Source organism: Schistocerca americana, chromosome 6, assembly GCF_021461395.2.
Source record: "Schistocerca americana isolate TAMUIC-IGC-003095 chromosome 6, iqSchAmer2.1, whole genome shotgun sequence".
Taxonomy (NCBI): domain Eukaryota; kingdom Metazoa; phylum Arthropoda; class Insecta; order Orthoptera; family Acrididae; genus Schistocerca; species Schistocerca americana.
Window position 1 is genome coordinate 344874832 of NC_060124.1, and position 18611 is coordinate 344893442.

Below are 18611 nucleotides of genomic sequence, written 5' to 3' on the forward strand. Positions count from 1 at the left end.
GTAGCTTGTTAGGTTATTTACGTCGACCGCCGAAACGTTCTAAAAACAGTCGCTGAAATGTCTTAGAGGGACCACGTACCCAATACAGTTTCACAAGAAGCATCCGCTGTTCCACAGAATATATCGTCGGAATGAAACAGCACCTGGAGAAGCATGTCGCACGCAACACAGAAACGCGAGTTCCTGGAACCTCTCACTGTTGCCACATTTCAGATATGCTTCCATGTTGACAAGTTACGTGAGAACATCCGCCGTGAAATCCAGTTCTCTGGCAGTAACGTTCGCGAACATGCAGCACCATACTGAGCTGTTGTGGAAGGTGGAAGGATTTATGTATCTTCGTTTCTCAACCATGAAGGTATGTCAAGTACAAATTTTGTTTCATACGCTCGTTTTTAAAGGTTTTTATAATACTTTTCCCAGGGCCCCTTACGAGTGGGAACCCTCTAACTCTGCTCAACAGTGTACTTCATCTGCATATATCATTGTGTAGAACGTCATATAATTCAAATGTTGTTGACCAATTGTTCACTAATTCTTGTTTATATTTCCTTTCACTTCCACAGGCGTAGACACAGACGCCGTAAACCGTGAAATTTGACAGAGAGACGAGAGCTGTAGTCGTCTGACCACAATATTTGCGTAATCGCCCTATCATTATTCTTAATGAAATCCCGCACACAGTACATGTTACAATTTCTTGCAGTTATGTCACTAAAACGTAAAATATATCGCAGAAAAAGGGCACAAGGCGAAAACTGGCCGGTAACGTACGACATAATGTAATCAAGTTCACCTACACAAAAAATTTCTGACAGCCTACCATGTGCGTAAAAAGTGGTTTTAGCATTTGGAAATTACGTCGAAGCTTTTGGCGCACACATGAGAAAATTAATATAAATGGTCACTTCGTGCCGGGGACTTTGACAAATGCTCAATGTGAAGTTTTGTGGAGAGAATTATGCTCCTATATAAAGCTGGTACCTATTGATACCGATCTCTCATAAAAACAGAAACCCGATTTTGTTGCCCAGTTTGAGTATTTCAATTTAGTATCCGATTCATGGTTTATAATTATTTTTCTTCAGTTAGAACTCCATTATCGGTGAGAGCACATTGATTTCTATTAGAGGTGCATTGACCATCGGTACCATGGCGACCGTATTGTTTGTTTTTAATTACTTCAGTTAAGCTGAGCAACACTTTGTTCGCTTCGCAGACCAAGTCTGATCATAAGCGGTTAACCTTGTAAGGTAAGAAAACATGGGACATCAGAGCTGGCGTCTTGACAGGAGCGAGGAAACTCATTTCTACTAGATTTTGTTTTTGTTTTTTAAAGTTTATCGCTGCTGTACGCGAAATACGCTGAAGCGCCAAGGAAACTGGTATAGACATGTGTAATCAGATACAGGAGCGAGGAAACTCATTTCTACTAGATTTTGTTTTTGTTTTTTAAAGTTTATCGCTGCTGTACGCGAAATACGCTGAAGCGTCAAGGAAACTGGTATAGTAAAACTGGTATAGTAAAAACTTGCCGTTTTTGAGTTCAGACCAATCTTGTTGGTATATACCGGCAGGAGAAACGATTCCTTACGCTCGTATGCAAACTATACAGGTTCGTGAATATCCTCGATTCCTGCGCGAAAATTATTATTACCTATTTTTTATTTACATCAGAAATACGTCCATATTTTGTTAGTAACACAACTACTTTAGTATTTAATTACAGACATTTCAATAATTATTATTTAAAAATTGCTAAAGAAATATAGCAATATGAAAAATAGCCACTTTGTTTGAATCAACTTTTTATCAGATTTATTGTTTTTTTCCTATAAATGTATTGTCTTAACCTATAAGTATCTAGTTTAAATAAATATATAAATTTATACTTGAGCCAGAACTAATATAATCTTGTTTCTTCTTTAAATATTTATGAATAAGAATTTATTTCTTGTTTTTAATCTGCTTGATGGGTTTATTTAATTATATTTAATTAAAGGTTTCTTTAAAACTTCACTAAGGTGTCTCCAAGCATCAGTTACTTTTCTATTTTTATGATCTTTACGCCGTGGGTCCCAAATGCAGGGCCCTGCTTGGTAGCTTTCGAGGAATTATAAAATTACCTCGCTAGACCAGTTATTCAGTTTTCCTGGAGCACAGGAAGGCACTTCTGTCCGCCGGCAGTGCATGAACAATTTTAAGTCGACACAAACGTTTAGAGGCGTTGCAAGTGCTTGCTGCAGACTTCCTCTGATTTGTGCCGATAGTCCGACACAAGAGCTAGCACGCTTAAGCCAAACGCCCTACCCACACATTTGAATTCGTGATTGCTTGTCGGGGTTTGGCAACCACGTGGATCAGGCATTAAGTTTCTCATTGTTCTCATTTCTGCTAGTTCTCAGTATCTTCATCTTTCTTCTGTTTACTCTCAATTCATATCCTGTAATCATTAAACTTTTCATTCCATGCAACAGATCTTCACCTTCTCTTATGACATCAACGTCATCAGCGGATGTTATCACTGATATCGTTTCACCTTGAATTTTATCCCTCTGAACGGAACATCGGTCTGAAATACCGCTATACTTGACTCTAACGATGCTAACGGAGCTGCATGGCTCCCGAGGGAGAGGAGAAGCTGATAATCGGGTCCCGAACGGCAGCTGGTCAAAAATTCATTGTCAGCGCATTCATTGTTTTCCAGTCAGAAGGTTCTTTGTTGCGTATTGTCTGTATGTGAAACCATGTTCCTAAATAGTCCATTCTTCTCCCTAATAGCATCAAGTTTTTGCCAGTCTCTCCGACCGGGTCTTCCTAAAAGTATGTGTTTGCCGGCCTGTTTGAAGTGTTCCACTCTTCCAAAAGGTCTGTTTTTTTTTGTCGCAACATTTCATCATTTTAACTGAAAGTCTTTTTAGCATACTAAGGTTGAGATTTTTATATTTGCAGAGGAATGGAAAAAAAATTGTGAGAACTTGCATTTTACGGTTTGTTTTAATGATTCCGGTTTTCAAACACATTGTAATTTATTACGCATACATATCGCAGAAATTGAAATATTCACATTAAAAATTCGTTAAATTACATTTTTCCTCTTTTTGTTACAACTTTACAATGAGAGGTCCGAAGAACATTTCAAATCGGTCGAAAAAAAGTGTAGCCCTAGCTCTCTCTCAAAATTACCTTTCCGTTCTATCCTAGACCTACGTAATAAAAAGAGAACGGCAATGGCTCTCCCGATGTTGGTGACGAATCCTTTTCAGGAATATTTGAAGTATAAAATACTCCATTTCGCGAAGAAATCGGAGAGCAACTAGTGTCTGGTAATTTCTAGAGGAAGCAAACTAACCACTCCACAGCTGCCAGCTGATGTTTCTAGCTCATTTAGGTCTTCTGATCGTGACAATCAAGATTTTGTCTTCCACTATCTTATCACGAAAGAGTCAAACGGTCATCAGTCGCTACACGTTTTAAAACCCGAACAACAGCTCCAACATCGTAAAATCCTTACCGATATGATTAAGACAATTGTAAAGCATGTCAACGAAAAGCTGGGGAAAATTCACTCTGATTGCAGTATGCAGGAAGTGAACGCTGCTATTGGAGTCACAGCCTTTTGTAGCATATTCAGATCTGTGAGGAAGGCTATGACCTCACTCATTTCCACTTCGGTCTCCTGGAGGCCAATTTTCAGATTAATTATAGCAGAAAAGCCATTAAGAATGATGCTTAGAGAAAATACAAGGAGAAATGTGATCCAACTGCTGCCACTACGAACACATTTAACTAGTTTATTTTGAGCGTCCAGCAAATTTATAGTCCTGAAGTTAATATGACAGTTGATGAAACTTTGTTGCCTCACAAACGGAGATTTAAATTCCACATGAATATGTCAAATAAACCTGTAAAATATGGCACTAAACTCATGAGCCTGACAGATGCACATAATGCATGTATTTGCAACGCCAACATCTACTCTGGTAAAGCATGTAATGGATCCACACTTCCTGTGGAAAAAAAAAAAAAAAAAAAAACTGTCCCACTCAATCTGTAATCCATCTATTCAAAGAGCTGCATGGTACAAACAGGAATATAAGTTGCGACAATTAGTTTTGTTCTTTAGAACTTGCTCAGGAGCTACAAGCTCACAATTTGGACATTAAAATGGAAGAAATCCCAGATACCAGCGGAATTTCAAGCAACAAGTGGTCGTGAAATTGGATGTAGCTTTATGACTTTACAAAAGACATGACCCTCCTTTCTTATGTCCCCCCCCCCCCCCCGGAAAATTAGGCAGTCCTACTTGGTAATGTGTTGTGTGCTGGTGTTTCCATATTTCCGTCCAACCCCAGTATATAAGAAAAATTTCTTTGTTTCGGTGGCTGCAGGTCTCACTCTCAGTCTTTCTCTCTCTCTCTCTCTCTCTCTCTCTCTCTCTCTCTGTGTGTGTGTGTGTGTGTGTGTGTGTGTGTGTGTGTATGCGTGCCTGTATGGGAGCGTACTATATATGACATCGCTATCCTCTCTTGGCAACGATCGTTATTTCTAACACATTAGCGCACCCAATTATGTAGTAATTGTACAGTAATTCCGTTATTTGAGCACTGTTACGCTCGCAGTAATCACATCATTAAATTCCCTGAATCTCAATTATACTCGTCGTGATAAAAATAGCTTCATCCGACGGGGCAGGTCGAACTGGGATTTGCCAACATGTACAAATCAGCGGAACAAGAAATGATTTTAATTTGTACGAGCTATATTTTATTTACAGTAGATTTCGTTATGACATTGGGTCATGTTCGCAGTCGTCCAAAAGTTCCGGAATGGAGTTGCACAGGTTCCTAATTGTGTTGTTCATATTTAATACAATACGGGCTGAATTGAAATTTCACGCATAATTCCTGCAGATGGTGGTGGCACTCTACAGTCATCGATTGATTGTTTTCTTTGTTTGTTTATTTGATGAAAAAGTTGAGCCCCTCCCCGCCACCACTTGCGTGGTGACCATCACGGAAGTTTTACTGTCCCCTATGTCTTAAGGGTTAGCTGGTATCAAGTATTGGCAGGACGCGAGTTTGCCAAGTAGTCCATGTGCCTGGGTGCGTAGACACACGAGGTGTCTAAAAAGTCTCTCCGCAGTGCCGTATGATTATTAGCCGCGCGTGCCGTATGATTGATTGTTCGCCTGCCTGGGTTACTTCCCTTCAAGCGGACTCTCCCAGCATTCCACTGTTTCGTTTATCTCAGCCAGCGTCAGTAGTAGAGATGAGCAAACTGGAATACGTAACTGTTTCGAAACAAATGAAACAGTACAATGTATTGTTTCGATACGCTGTTTCGAAACAGTGAAACAGTATGTGTTTTGTAATCTAATAAACCTACACATTTTATCATTTGAATGTCTACTGTGTAAGTATATCCATATAAACACAAATGAGGTGCGAGAGCGCTAATCATGTCGCAGAAAGTATGAAACTATCACTTAGGCGTCTTGGCAGTTTCGTATTTCCTGCAGCAAATCCGCTGCTTTCGTGTCGTGTGACTTTCATAGTTTTCAATTGGCTGAGGACAGCCGTAGCTGAAGGCAGAAGAACCACCACGGACGGATCTGGAGGTGGGAGCAAACTGCAGAAACAACGGATATGCTACTGGGATTTCCACATTCCGTTAGTGTGGGTAAAATACCCCTCCTGCTAATTTCCATGCACACAAAGGGAATCATTGTGGATAATAGGCACAGTGACTATTGACTCACAAATAACGCCAAATAATTCGAATAAATAACAAAATATAACATAAAAAATTTTTGTCTTTCAAGGTGTTTCGAACCGTTACTATAAATTTACTATGCTCCCCAGTCCTTCCCGTTCACCATTAAACTATCAGTGATATGTCAAACAGATTGCTTGCAATTATACCTACATCAAATTTATGTATATGTCTAATAACTGTCACTCTACGCCTTTTTTTAATCAAAATGTTGTAGGCTTACTTGCGTTTCTAATATGATTACTGTACATGAACAGAGAAGCGTATGTTATAAAAAAAGTGTAATTTAACTCAATGATTTCCACATATTTATTATTTTGAATGTGAATAGTATGCGCTGTTTTATTGTTTGGTTAGTGTTTATGAAGCAGATGTTACACCATTTCGGAATAAGACAGTCAGCTAAAAACGAAGCTTTATTTTCGGATGTCTTAAGCTTCATGCTATTGCTTGTCAAAAAGATTTCGACACTCTTGAAAGTGTTTCATGAAGTGGTATGTTGAGTTTCAGTACCTGTGCCAAGATCGAATCTCAAGGAGCGGAATGAAACATCACTGTTTCGATACAATTAGTCCGTTCCAAGCATAGGTGGACTGAAACAGCATTGTTTTGTAACAACGATACAGTTTCTGTGTCTGGCTCGAGATCGAATCTGGTCCGGTTTTCCGAGACAGGGGCGGAATGAAACACCACTGTTTCGAAACAGTGAATCACAGCCGTTTCCAAACACTGAAAACAGTTCAACGTATCGATACACTGGATCGAAACATAGAAACAGTGGCCAAGTCTAGTCAGTAGTATCGTTGGTGTGTGTCGTTACGTGTGGACGCGAACGTTTAAGTTTAGTCCCTTTGTTCGTTTGTTTCGTTTTTGTCACTGTTGAAATGCTAACCATTGAAGAACGTGTGTTTTTAGTCGAACAAGTGTTCAAAGCTGGAGGTAAATACACAGTTTCAATCCGTCAAACATTTAATTCAGTTTTCCCGGAGACAACACTCCCAAATCGCGATACTGTGCGAGATTTGATTAGCAAATTTCAAAGTACGGGTTCAGTGACAGATGCACCGAGAAGTGGTCGAACTAGCGTTTAGTCTGAGGATAAACTACTCGATATTTCCGATAAAATGTCCATGAGTCCGAACAAGTCAGTAAGAAAACTCGCCCAGGAAATCAATGTTAGTGTCGGAACGGCCCACAAAGCTGTAAGGAAAAAATTAGAACTTTTCCCATACAAAGTGACAGTCGTGCAAGAACTGAAAAATACTGACCATGGCAAGAGACGGTATTATTATCAATGGTTCAAAAATTTCGTTCAACAAAATGGAAGGGATATTCTTAATGAAACGTTTTGCACTGATCAGGCGTGGTTTCATTTATCTGGGTACATGAACTCGCAAAATTTCCGTATGTGGAGTACTGCAAAACCATCGTGTATTCATGAGGAACCACCTCATTCTGTGAAACTAGGAGTTTGGATTGCAATTTCTAGACGTCGGATTGTGGGTCCCATATTTTTCAACGAAACAATAAACGCACAACGATACTGCAGTGATATTCTGCACCCATTCATAGGAGAACTTGTGCTAAGTGAAACACTAAACGGTTATTTTCAACAAGATGGTGCAACCGCGCATACAGCTCGCGTTTCAGTTTCTTACTACTATTTTTCGGTCTCTTGCTTGAGAAACTGGAGCGTAAGAATGAAATGTGAAACTATTTCCTAATATAAAACTTTTTGCTTGTAGTAGGCGTAATAGGTGTTTGATTTGGTACTTCGTGGATCACATTCTGTGATGTTATAAAAATGACCATTTGTGCCAAAACAGTCTCATTTATTTGGCATGTGTTACAACTGCTGGAATATCAGAAAGGCCTATTTCGTTATATCTAGCAGACAGAGACAAAATAGATGTAATCAAATCGAGAAACCATGCCAGTCTTGGGTAGTATTCGTACTAACAGCCTTTTCAGTATTAGACTGCATTTTAATTTTTCATGTAGCAAAACGTTTGACGAACTTTGATGACGTAATAGATTCTTTCGCAGAAAGGAAAGTACGTACTGTAAAGCTGTAGCAAGATTAGAGAGAAAAAATGCTGGGACTGAAGGTTTGAAGAAATGTGTAATTTCTTGCTTGTCTCTTGTCTTCACCGGTTTTATGTTTTCTGTATTTAATTTTATGCCACACAAAAGAGAAAATTATTAGCTAATAGACAATAAAGAGTCAAAATGTTCTGAAGAGTTCTTACCCTCCCATTTACAAATAATTCTAGGATGTCAAACTGGCCGACTTGGAGCAAGAGAGGCACCACAGGACATTTTACTTTCCGCTGTCCTGAATATAGTTTTGATGGCTTCCATTACAAAAGATACACATTTGAATTCCACAGAACGAAATACAGTGATGTGCCATAGAAGAATGCCATGTGAAGAGGCGTGGCACTGCAGTTTGGCACACTTAAGACCAGCCGGCCGAAGTGGCCGTGCGGTTAAAGGCGCTACAGTGTGGAACCGCACGACCGCTACGGACGCAGGTTCGAATCCTGCCTCGGGCATGGATGTGTGTGATGTCCTTAGGTTAGTTAGGTTTAAGTAATTCTAAGTTCTAGGGGACTTATGACCACAGCAGTTGAGTCCCATAGTGCTCAGAGCCATTTGAACCATTTTTGATAGAAACAGAAGGTCCCATGGCGAATTCAGTAAGGTAGTCATACTATAGAATGCAGTTGTTCTCCAACAAGCTGCAGTAGTAGACTGATAGCCGAGTATTCTCAGAAAGCTGTACCACAGCGACCCACACACTCCTTTCTTGGGCGACAGTATTATTTTTTTGGTAGCACCGATTTTGTGCTGTAGGTATGCCATGGTGTGAAGGAAATTCGATATCGATGCAGACAAAACGTTAATATCCAACACTTTTTCCTACAAACAATGTGATCTAATATCCAAGCTAGCACTGCATTTTAACTGATACCTCTCATAAGTTATAAGCGTTTTACGTTGTAAATAGGATAGGCATCTAACATTTCCCGCAGTTTCTATCCACAACTCATGCCCTGCGTCCAAGGTTAGTAGCCATCAAAAATATATACCACAAGAAATCCGGTTGGGATGTTGGATGTTATGTGTACGCTACGGTTTAGGTGATCTTCTGTCAGCTTCATCCATAGGTTTGCTTGACAGGTATTTTGCGCACGCGCGTGAGAGAGAGAGAGAGAGAGAGAGAGAGAGAATTGCGGTGGTCTAGTAACTTCTTGTGTTCTTGTTCACGACGTTAGTGCAGCTTACTGAGTAAGTGCGGACGTTAAATGCTGCTGTCCTGCACACTTCTAATTCTGTCGAAGAGATCGCTTTAATGGCATTGGTTTTATAACTATACGTCTAACCACAATTCGTTTGCTGTATAGCGAGAAACTTCAATCTTTCTTTGACTTTGTAAAGTATAGAAATGGATGGCCGACTTAAATTTGTTTGAAGGGTTTCCGAAAAAATGACATGTTCTGTAAAGGAAAAATAGCGTACAGGACTCAAGTGCGATAATTTCTAGAGTGTATGACGAGTGATATCAAACGAAATTAGACATTCTGCTATGATCATAACAGCTGTCTATCCTACAGTTTTCGCGGAACGATAGCCACGGCATTGGAATATGAACATTGTCTACATTTGGTTCGGTACATGGTGCAGAAGTATCCAATGCGCTGAATGACGTCTGCCAGTCTCTCGTGCCCTAGTGGAGAGGAAGTCTCTGTCGTGATAGCAGCGGTGTGGCGTCTGAACATAGATGGATGTTGCGGGTTGCTGGCGTCCCCTATAGTTCTTTACGAATAAAATAAACGGTCCTACCATTCAACACATGCGACGAAATAACTTCGGTTGTGACGCTGGACTTTGCAGCAGTCGGAGTGGACGGTGTGACGTTAGATGCATGTGGCTATGGTAAATCGCAGTCAGGTTTCATTTCTAAAAAATTGTTAACTGGAATTCAACGAACTTACTGTTCGTTCACGACCATGGATGGCGTTAGATACATGTGTCTGTGTTGACACTGTTGAAAGTTCTTAATTAAATAATTTTATTTAAATTGTAATAACTGGAAGAGGGTGAAACTTCTACATTATTTGATTCTGAAACTGCTGAGTGAAACTGAACGTACTGAGCCTACTTTCTCTTTACTTGTTCTTATCATCTCAAAACTGAACCACAATATCCTGGCGCAACTGCAATCTGGTTGCAATCAGGTTCAAATGGTTCAAATGGCTCTGAGCACTATGGGACTTAACATCTATGGTCATCAGTCCCCTAGAACTTAGAACTACTTAAACCTAACTAACCTAAGGACAGCACACAACACCCAGCCATCACGAGGCAGAGAAAATCCCTGACCCCGCCGGGAATCGAACCCGGGAACCCGGGCGTGGGAAGCGAGAACGCTACCGCACGACCACGAGATGCGGGCTTTGCAATCAGGCTGACTTCAAATAATTAATACAAAAGAATGGCTCTGAATAAGAAGAAATTCTAACAATAACCTATACATTTCATAAGTCACTTACCTCGCAGAAAAATCTTCATTACACCAAATACAGCAATGCAGCAAACACCGATAAAGCCAGCTAAGTAAAAGATTCTAACTACTGTAGGCTCTAACTACTAATGAGCATGTGGTTAGCAAAGGAAAGATTTTGTTGCAGAACAAACAAGGTATTTAGCAGATTTTACCTTAATCATGTAACAACCAGTTCAAAAAAAATTATATAATCATCAGTAATAAATCTCCATGACGGATACACATTCAGACCGTCCGCTCGCGCTAATACTGCAAAACTACAACACTGCTAATTATTAACCTCTAGCCTCCATCATTGCTGACTTCTCACTCCCAACTTCCATCACCGCTGGCTGTTCTAATGCAGAGCGGTACATAGCGCTGCCAACATAGAAACACATAAACAGGCTACTTACACTGTTTTCAATATAGTTCCACGTTGTGATCATATGAATAGAGTATGCAGTATTTAACTAGACTGTTGAAGAGCTACTAGCAAATACCGTTTTGTTCTTCACATAGAAGGAAGTTTGCACTTAAAAAGTAGTTACATGCATTAATTTTCGGAGGATTAATACAGCTTCTAACATCGGTACCTTCCGGTGCAATCTGTGGGTGAACACGTCGACTTGTGTCTAAGTGCTTAGTCTGAAAACATATCAGCCTTCAAGTAGTGATACTGTAGCGAGAGAAAGAGGAATTTATGCTTCCGTACGAGTTCTGATTTCGCCTATCTTCGAGGTCCCCCTTCGACGTTATTGCACATTCTGTAGGGTCAGCTCGCACCAAACACCCATCAGTTGGAAATTGACTAACATAAAAAGAGCCACATGGGCTAATCCAGCTTTGGAATGTCAGAACTGTTACACCGCCTTACTATACCACAACTGTACGCAGTAATGTTATGAAATTAGGGTACGTTTATGTGTGAAATCGTGAAGTCTTTGGATTACGCCTGAATGCTGTGTCGTCTTACGAAGCGCGCCGGCTGTGTTGGGGGGCGCACCGTCGTAAGGCGTCGACACACGGACGCGGCAGCTAACGTTGACAGGTTGTTCAGCGCCACGAGACACAGCACTGTCGACGCGCGGGACGATCTGGTTCACGTGATTTTGCGCTCTTAGAGCTCTCCAGTGGTAGATGTCGGCTTTATTTGGCTCGCAAACAATTCTGTTCGTTCACGAAAATGGGCGAGCGTAAAATTCCTACGTTAGCTGTATTAAAATGCAGTTTTGCTCCCTTGACCATATGCTAATCATGTTGTTCTACACTTATGCTCATAAATTAAGGATAATTGCAGAATGCGGTGCCACACAAAGTGGCACTACACAAAACTGATGCTAATAGCATATGCACATAGGGAACACACACGACACAAGATATGTAAGTCAACAATATTGATGATAAAGGATATAATCACCTTGCACAAGTACACGGGCCGCACAACGGGTTGGCATACTCTGGATCAGGTGGTCGAGCAGCTGCTGGGGTACAGCCTCCCATTCTTGCACCAGTGCCTGTCAGAGCTCCTGAAGTGTGTAGTGGTTTGAAGACGTGCAGCGATACGTCGACCGAGAGGATCCCAGACATGCTCGATGGGGTTTAGGTCTGGAGAACAGGCAGGCCACCCCATTCATCTGATATCTTCTGTTTCAAGGTAAACGTCCACGACGAGATCTCGGTGGGGCCGTGCGTTATCATCCATCAGGAGGAAGGTGGGAGCCACAGCACCCCTGACAAGGCGGACACACTGGAGCAAACTGACGCCCCGATACACCTGACCTGTTACAGTTCCTCTGTCAAAGACATGCAGGGGTGTACATGCACCAATCATAATCCCACCCCACACCATCAAACCACGACCTCCATACAGGTCCCATTCAAGGACATTAAGGGGTTGGTATCTGGTTCCTGGTTCACGCCATATGAAAACCGTGCGAGAACCACTGTTCAGACTATACCTGGACTCGTCCGTGAACATAACCTGCGACAACTGTTCCAATGACCATGTACTGTGTTCTTGACACCTGGCTTTACAGGCTCTCCTGTGACCAGGGGTCAGTGGAATGCACCTTGCAGGTCTCTGGGCGAAGAAATCATGTCTATTCAGTCTGCAGACTGTGTCTCTGGAGACAACTGTTGCAGTGGCTGTGGTAAGGTCCCGAGCAAGGCTACCTGCAGTACTCCGTGGCCGTCTGCAGGCCAGATGGTCAGATGGTCAGATATCGGTCTTCTTGTGGTGTACTCTGTGGACGTCCCGTACTGTAGCGCCTGGACACGTTTCCTGTCCGCTGAATCGTGGCCATATTCTTGAGATCACACTTCTTGGCACACGGAGGGCCCGTGCTACGACCTGCTGTGTTTGACCAGCTTCCAGTCGCCCTAGTATTCTACCCCTCATAACGTCATCAATATGTGTTCTTTGAGCCATTTTCAACACACAGTCACCATTAGCACGTCTGAAAACGTCTGCACAGCTACTCGCTGCACCGAACTCTGACATGCACCAACATACCTCTGCTTATGTGGACTGCTGCCAGCGCCACCGCGCGACGACAGCAGGTCAAATGCACCCTGAGGTGATTTAAACCCGCAAACCGCCCACCAGAGCCTTGTTTCACCATGTATCAACATTATCCTTAATTTATGAGCATGAGTGTATTTATGGTGTATATAAACAAAAACTTCAATATGTGTGAGCATGTAATAACACGAAAAACGCAGCCGGCCGGTGTGGCCGAGCGGTTCTAGACGCTTCAGTCTGAAACCGCGTGACCGCTACGGTCGCAGGTTCGAATCCTGCCTCGGGTATGGATGTGTGTGGTGTCTTTAGGTTAGTTAGGTTTAAGTAGTTCTAAGTTCTATGGGACTGATGACCTCAGATGTTAAGTCCCATAGCGCTCAGAGCCATTTGAACCATTTTGAACGAAAAACGCGCTTATATTCATATAACATCAAGTACTGCAGAAATTGTTTCTATTAAATTGGTAAGGAAGTCCCACATAGCTTTTGGAGAACACGAAGATGAAAAAACAAATTGCATACAGCAAGCCTCGAACCGTATCCTGATCTGATCTCTACTCTGTAAACATGGTGCCTGTAGTTTCGGTATAAGATACTTCGGGTTTTATCTTATAATCATCTATCGGATTTAATCGCCGAAATGTTATTAATTTACATTTAATTGTAACAAAAATGACACATTTTTCATGAATCTTCAATGTCCCGTTGCCTAAAAACGGCTTACTCTGATAACACGTGACTTATAACGTGATAATATTTAAATACGACAGTTCTTTAACCACCAGTATGACGTCACCCATTGTTTTATTGCAACAAACCGTTCTAATAACGACTCGGAGACATTCAGTTTCCTGATGCTTAGAAACAGCATATACACATGGAGTGTCAGATATAACTTGAAACCCACCGAATATGGGCTTCTACTCAACACGACATTACAGTATGTCGTCTTGCTCTCTGCGAGCGTCAATCGTTCTGCTTGTGATGTAAGGAGTCTTTTTGCTTCCTGTTGATTCTTCTTTACGTGACACGTGACGAAATGTCTCCTCAACGTCAAATAACAGGAAGTGATGTCTGAGCCGTGGTAAAAATTGCTGTTTTGAACAGCGCGACGCAGCGCGTAGTGTGAAGCAGTCGCCCTCCGTTTTCGGCGGTGACGCCGCTGTGGCAATCGCTGCTTTGGTGTCCCCCTCTGGTGGGAAAGGGGAAAGGTTGCCTGTTCACATGCATTTAAGGGGCGCTATGAGCTCGCCAGTCGGTCAGTCTCTCGTCCGCAGCTTGCTAGTCTGTCTCTCGTCCGCATTTGTGAGGCAGTTAGTGTCTGTGTGTCGTTCGGAGTGCTAGTATGTCTTTCGTTCAAATCAACCTTTAAAGCTGGCAAAATGAGAGTCTTTCCACTCCGCCAGTAAGAGAACTCAGCGAGTGGTCGACCAGTCGGGGCTTAGTTCCTGCATCTGAGTCTGCGCGTTAGGCCACCAGTCTGCTCGAGTTTGCTCAGGCAATGGTCATTGGCGGTTGAATCGATAGGTTGGTCGGTCGCGCACTGAGACACAAGATGACTTGTCCGTCTTGAGCGTCGGCGCATGTGAGGTCGCCACATGAGTCCAGTGGGCCGCGCCGTATAGCGAGGGGTAGTGGCTTCGCGGTCGACACGAGAGCAACAGGAGTCAACCCACGACATCGGTCTGGTCGGTGCGAGCTGCGACGCCGTGATCCGGGAGATCGGCGCGCCTTCCTGCGTCCGTTGAAGCGGCTGGCAGCGGACGGTTCGGGAGAGCGATTTGGGGGTGCTGCACCAGGTCTTCTCGAGAAACGCAAGTTTATTAGAAGTTAAGTGATCGGTGATATGTTGTTTGATTTACTCTTGTTAAATTCTATTTGTTTTCTTTGTGAGGTCACCAGCCGTTTTGCTTTGGGGTCGTCCCACCATTCTTCTCCGTTTGCCCACCCGTGGGAAGGGGGTTGTTTATACATTGGGTGGTCCTTTTTTCCCTTGTGGAGTATGTGCGGGTTAGAGTAACCTGCGGTTCGGGTTGTTCGGTAATCTCCCTATCAATCTACCGTACGTTAGTAGCTGCCTCTGTCATGTTTGTCGGATTTGGTGTGTTAACGAATTTGTTGTTTGGAGTGTAACGGCCTAATTCCTGAAATATGTTTTTATCTTGCCTATCATCTTGAGAGGCGGTATCTGTGTACCGTAGAGCATCTTAACTTGTTTGGCCAACCTTGTAGAATTTTATATTATGTTGCATTTCATGGGCTTTTATTTAAATGATCATTTTAGTACAGGGTGATTCAAAACGAATACCACAACTTTAAAAATGTGTATTTCATGAAAGAAACATAATATAACCTTCTGTTATACATCATTACAAAGAGTATTTAAAAAGGTTTTTTTTCACTCAAAAACAAGTTCAGATATGTTCAATATGGCCCCCTCCAGACACACGAGCAATATCAACCCGATACTCCAACTCGTTCCACACTCTCTGTAGCATATCAGGCGTAACAGTTTGGATAGCTGCTGTTATTTCTCGTTTCAAATCATCAATGGTGGCTGGGAGAGGTGGCCGAAACACCATATCTTTAACATACCCCCATTAGAAAAAATCGCAGGGGGTAAGATCAGGGCTTCTTGGAGGCCAGTGATGACGTGCTCTGTCACGGGCTGCCTGGCGGCCGATCCATCGCCTCGGGTAGTTGACGTTCAGGTAGTTACGGACAGATAAGTGCCAATGTGGTGGCGCTCCATCCTGCTGAAATATGAATTGTTGTGCTTCTTGTTCGAGCTGAGGGAACAGCCAATTCTCTAACATCTCCAGATACTGTAGTCCAGTTACAGTAGCACCTTCGAAGAAAAAGGGACCAAAAACTTTATTGGCTGAAATGGCGAACAAATGTACAACTAAATGAAACTTTATAGCTCCCTTAATTCGCCGACAGATAGTGCTTAGCTCTGCCTTTTGTCGTTGCAGAGTTTTAAATTCCTAAAGTTGTGGTATTCTTTTTGAATCGCCCTGTATATAAAGTTGCCACCCTTTCACCGTAGACTTTTCTTAGAAGTTAAAATCAAGTTGCACCTTCGGTGGCAAACTTAATATTTTAATTTTTAGTGTTTTGTACCATTTCCATTGAAGCATCCCCAACTCTCTTGTGGTTCCCTTTTTAGGTACTCCACGTCGAGGTCTGCCCGTAGATACGTATCGTCGATAGGATTTCCGGCTTTACTTCCCGACGTGACAGCGACGACTCTCCGATGAGGTGTGGGCCTTGTGTTTTGCTATTACTGCGAGTCTTGTAAATATCGCTTTTATTTAGTAATTTGCCCGGCTAAAACTCTCCCCTTTTATGACTAAGACAGCCTGCGCCACCTTTCGGAGGGAGTAGGGACGTCAAAGGGTCACAAAAGTTCATATTAAGCAGTCCGCAAAACACGCAAACGTTAATGCCTACGCTTTCCGCTAGATGGTGCTGACTTACTGGTGAATAGCTTTGGTTCCGTAAAACCTTCACTGATTAGTACTAAGTAAATGAAATAAGTACAACACTCTTGTATTTCACTTTCACTTTATTTTCAGTGATTAAGATGCTGATGGATGATGGTCTATTTAAAAGGTTCCTAGCCTGGAGGAATCTAAATAGTCCGCAACTGCCGATATGCACGCGCTCTACGTCCAGATTCGTAACTAACGGCACACGACACTTTCAAAGTCCACACGTTAATATCTGAATACCAGTACCTCTGAATTCACTCGTATCAGCAGATAATTTGAGTTTCTGTCGTCTATATGTCCGTAAAGTTCCAATCTAGCACTAAAGTCCTAAAATCCCCTTAATACTCCGTTGCTACTAACAGTCAGAGATCGTACACTACATCACTTTTAATCTCCGTAATATTCTAACAGTTTATCGTGAATCTTAACACGATAAAGTCCAATCTAATTATTGTCTCGCTGACTGACACGTGTTCCCCGTCCTTTAACGAAACAATCAAGGAAAAAAAGGCGGCAATAATGCCGATCAGGCCTTTTTATAGGTTTTTCATCACAAGAGTTTAACGTCACTGCTTTCTTCATGACGGAGCATCCGTGGCTTTGCTGTAATTAGACGTTAAACTACTTGCTGATATACTATAATTTTGATATGCAATTACCGAACTCTGCTTCTACACTATTTTCCCCTCTAAAAATTCTATTCTTAATTTTAAATTATTCTTTCTATAGCTTTTATCACTGTAAACTGAACCGAGGTGTTACACCATCCCTCCTACGGGGGTGCATAGTTCTTGTGCTTGTGTAAATTGTTAAAACCTTTAGCTTAAAGTAATCTGGTGTGTTGCGGATCTGGACCAGTGTAGTCTTTCAGAGGCTGTTGTGAGCGGTTGTAACTACGGCCGTGTCAAAAGGGAGCGGCAAGGTTCTCTACCCGAAAGCTCATACAGTCAAAACTTGTTTCTTTCTGCTTCTGAATAAATTGTAACTTGATATTTAGAGGGTGCTTTTTGATTATAATTTTAAATCTGTTTCTTTTAAAAAATGCTTTTAGACACTATTAAAGTGAACAAAATTGCCATTTGTCAAAAGAAATTTGCTTATAATTTCATCAGTTACTCCTTGGCAACTACTTCCATGCTTACATGTTGTGATTAAATGTGTTAATGTTCTTGATGAATTGCTAGTAAATAAAATAAATTCTTAAGAATATTCTTTGAAATAAATCACGGTTCAATGTCACAAGACTGTAGAACGCCACGTCAACGTTAGCTAACTCGTCCCTTGTGCAGACGGCTTTAACGGACAGTAGGCGGGCACCTGTCTGCATTCCTAACTGTTTGACGCGACGTCATGTGGAGTGCTGCGGAAATTCCTGGCAGTATCGGCTCTCAGTTGGACGCGGCTGACGGTAGCGGGACCACGGCAGGAGCGGCACGGCTGGCGAGTGTTTGCACATGGTCTGTAGGCGGCGAACTTCGTGGAAGAGGCGCTCCCCAATGCGATGTTTGTTTAAAAAAAGACTCAATTGTTCCTATCCTACCCCTGCTATTCCTGGTAGGGATGGGTCAATTCCGTCTTTGGGAACTAGTACATTGGCGATCTTTCCTTTTTGGGAACCGTTCATTATTACTCGTTCACCGTGCCTTTTCTATCTGATTGTGTGATATATGGATTTTAGGTATATTCCCTGACATAAATATCAGGTAAGCAGAAGCATTACTTCTGCATTATAAAACCTGCAAGTAGGCTGTTTAGGTTTTCTTATTGGTAACGCCACGTAGCGCTCTGTATGTAAATCACTGGCTGTGCCGTGTGCAGTCTGTGGTTAGTTTGCATTGTTGTCTGCCATTGTAGTGTTGGGCAGCTGGATGTTAACAGCGCGTAGCATTGCGCAGTTGGAGGCGAGCCGCCAGCAGTGGTGGATGTGGGGAAGTGAGATGGCGGATTTTTGAGAATGGATAATCTGGAGGTGTGTCCATCAGAAACAGTACATTTGTAAGAATGGATGTCATGAACTGCTATATATATTATGACTATTAAGGTAAATACATTGTTTGTTCTCTATTAAAATCTTTCATTTGCTAATTATGCCTATCAGTAGTTAGTGCTTTCCGTAGTTTGAATTTTTTATTTAGCTGGCAGTAGTGGCGCTCACTGTATTGCAGTAGTTCGAGTAACGAAGATTTTTGTGAGGTAAGTGATTTGTGAAACGTATAGGTTAATGTTAGTCAGGGCCATTCTTTTGTAAGGATTTTTGAAAGTCAGATTGC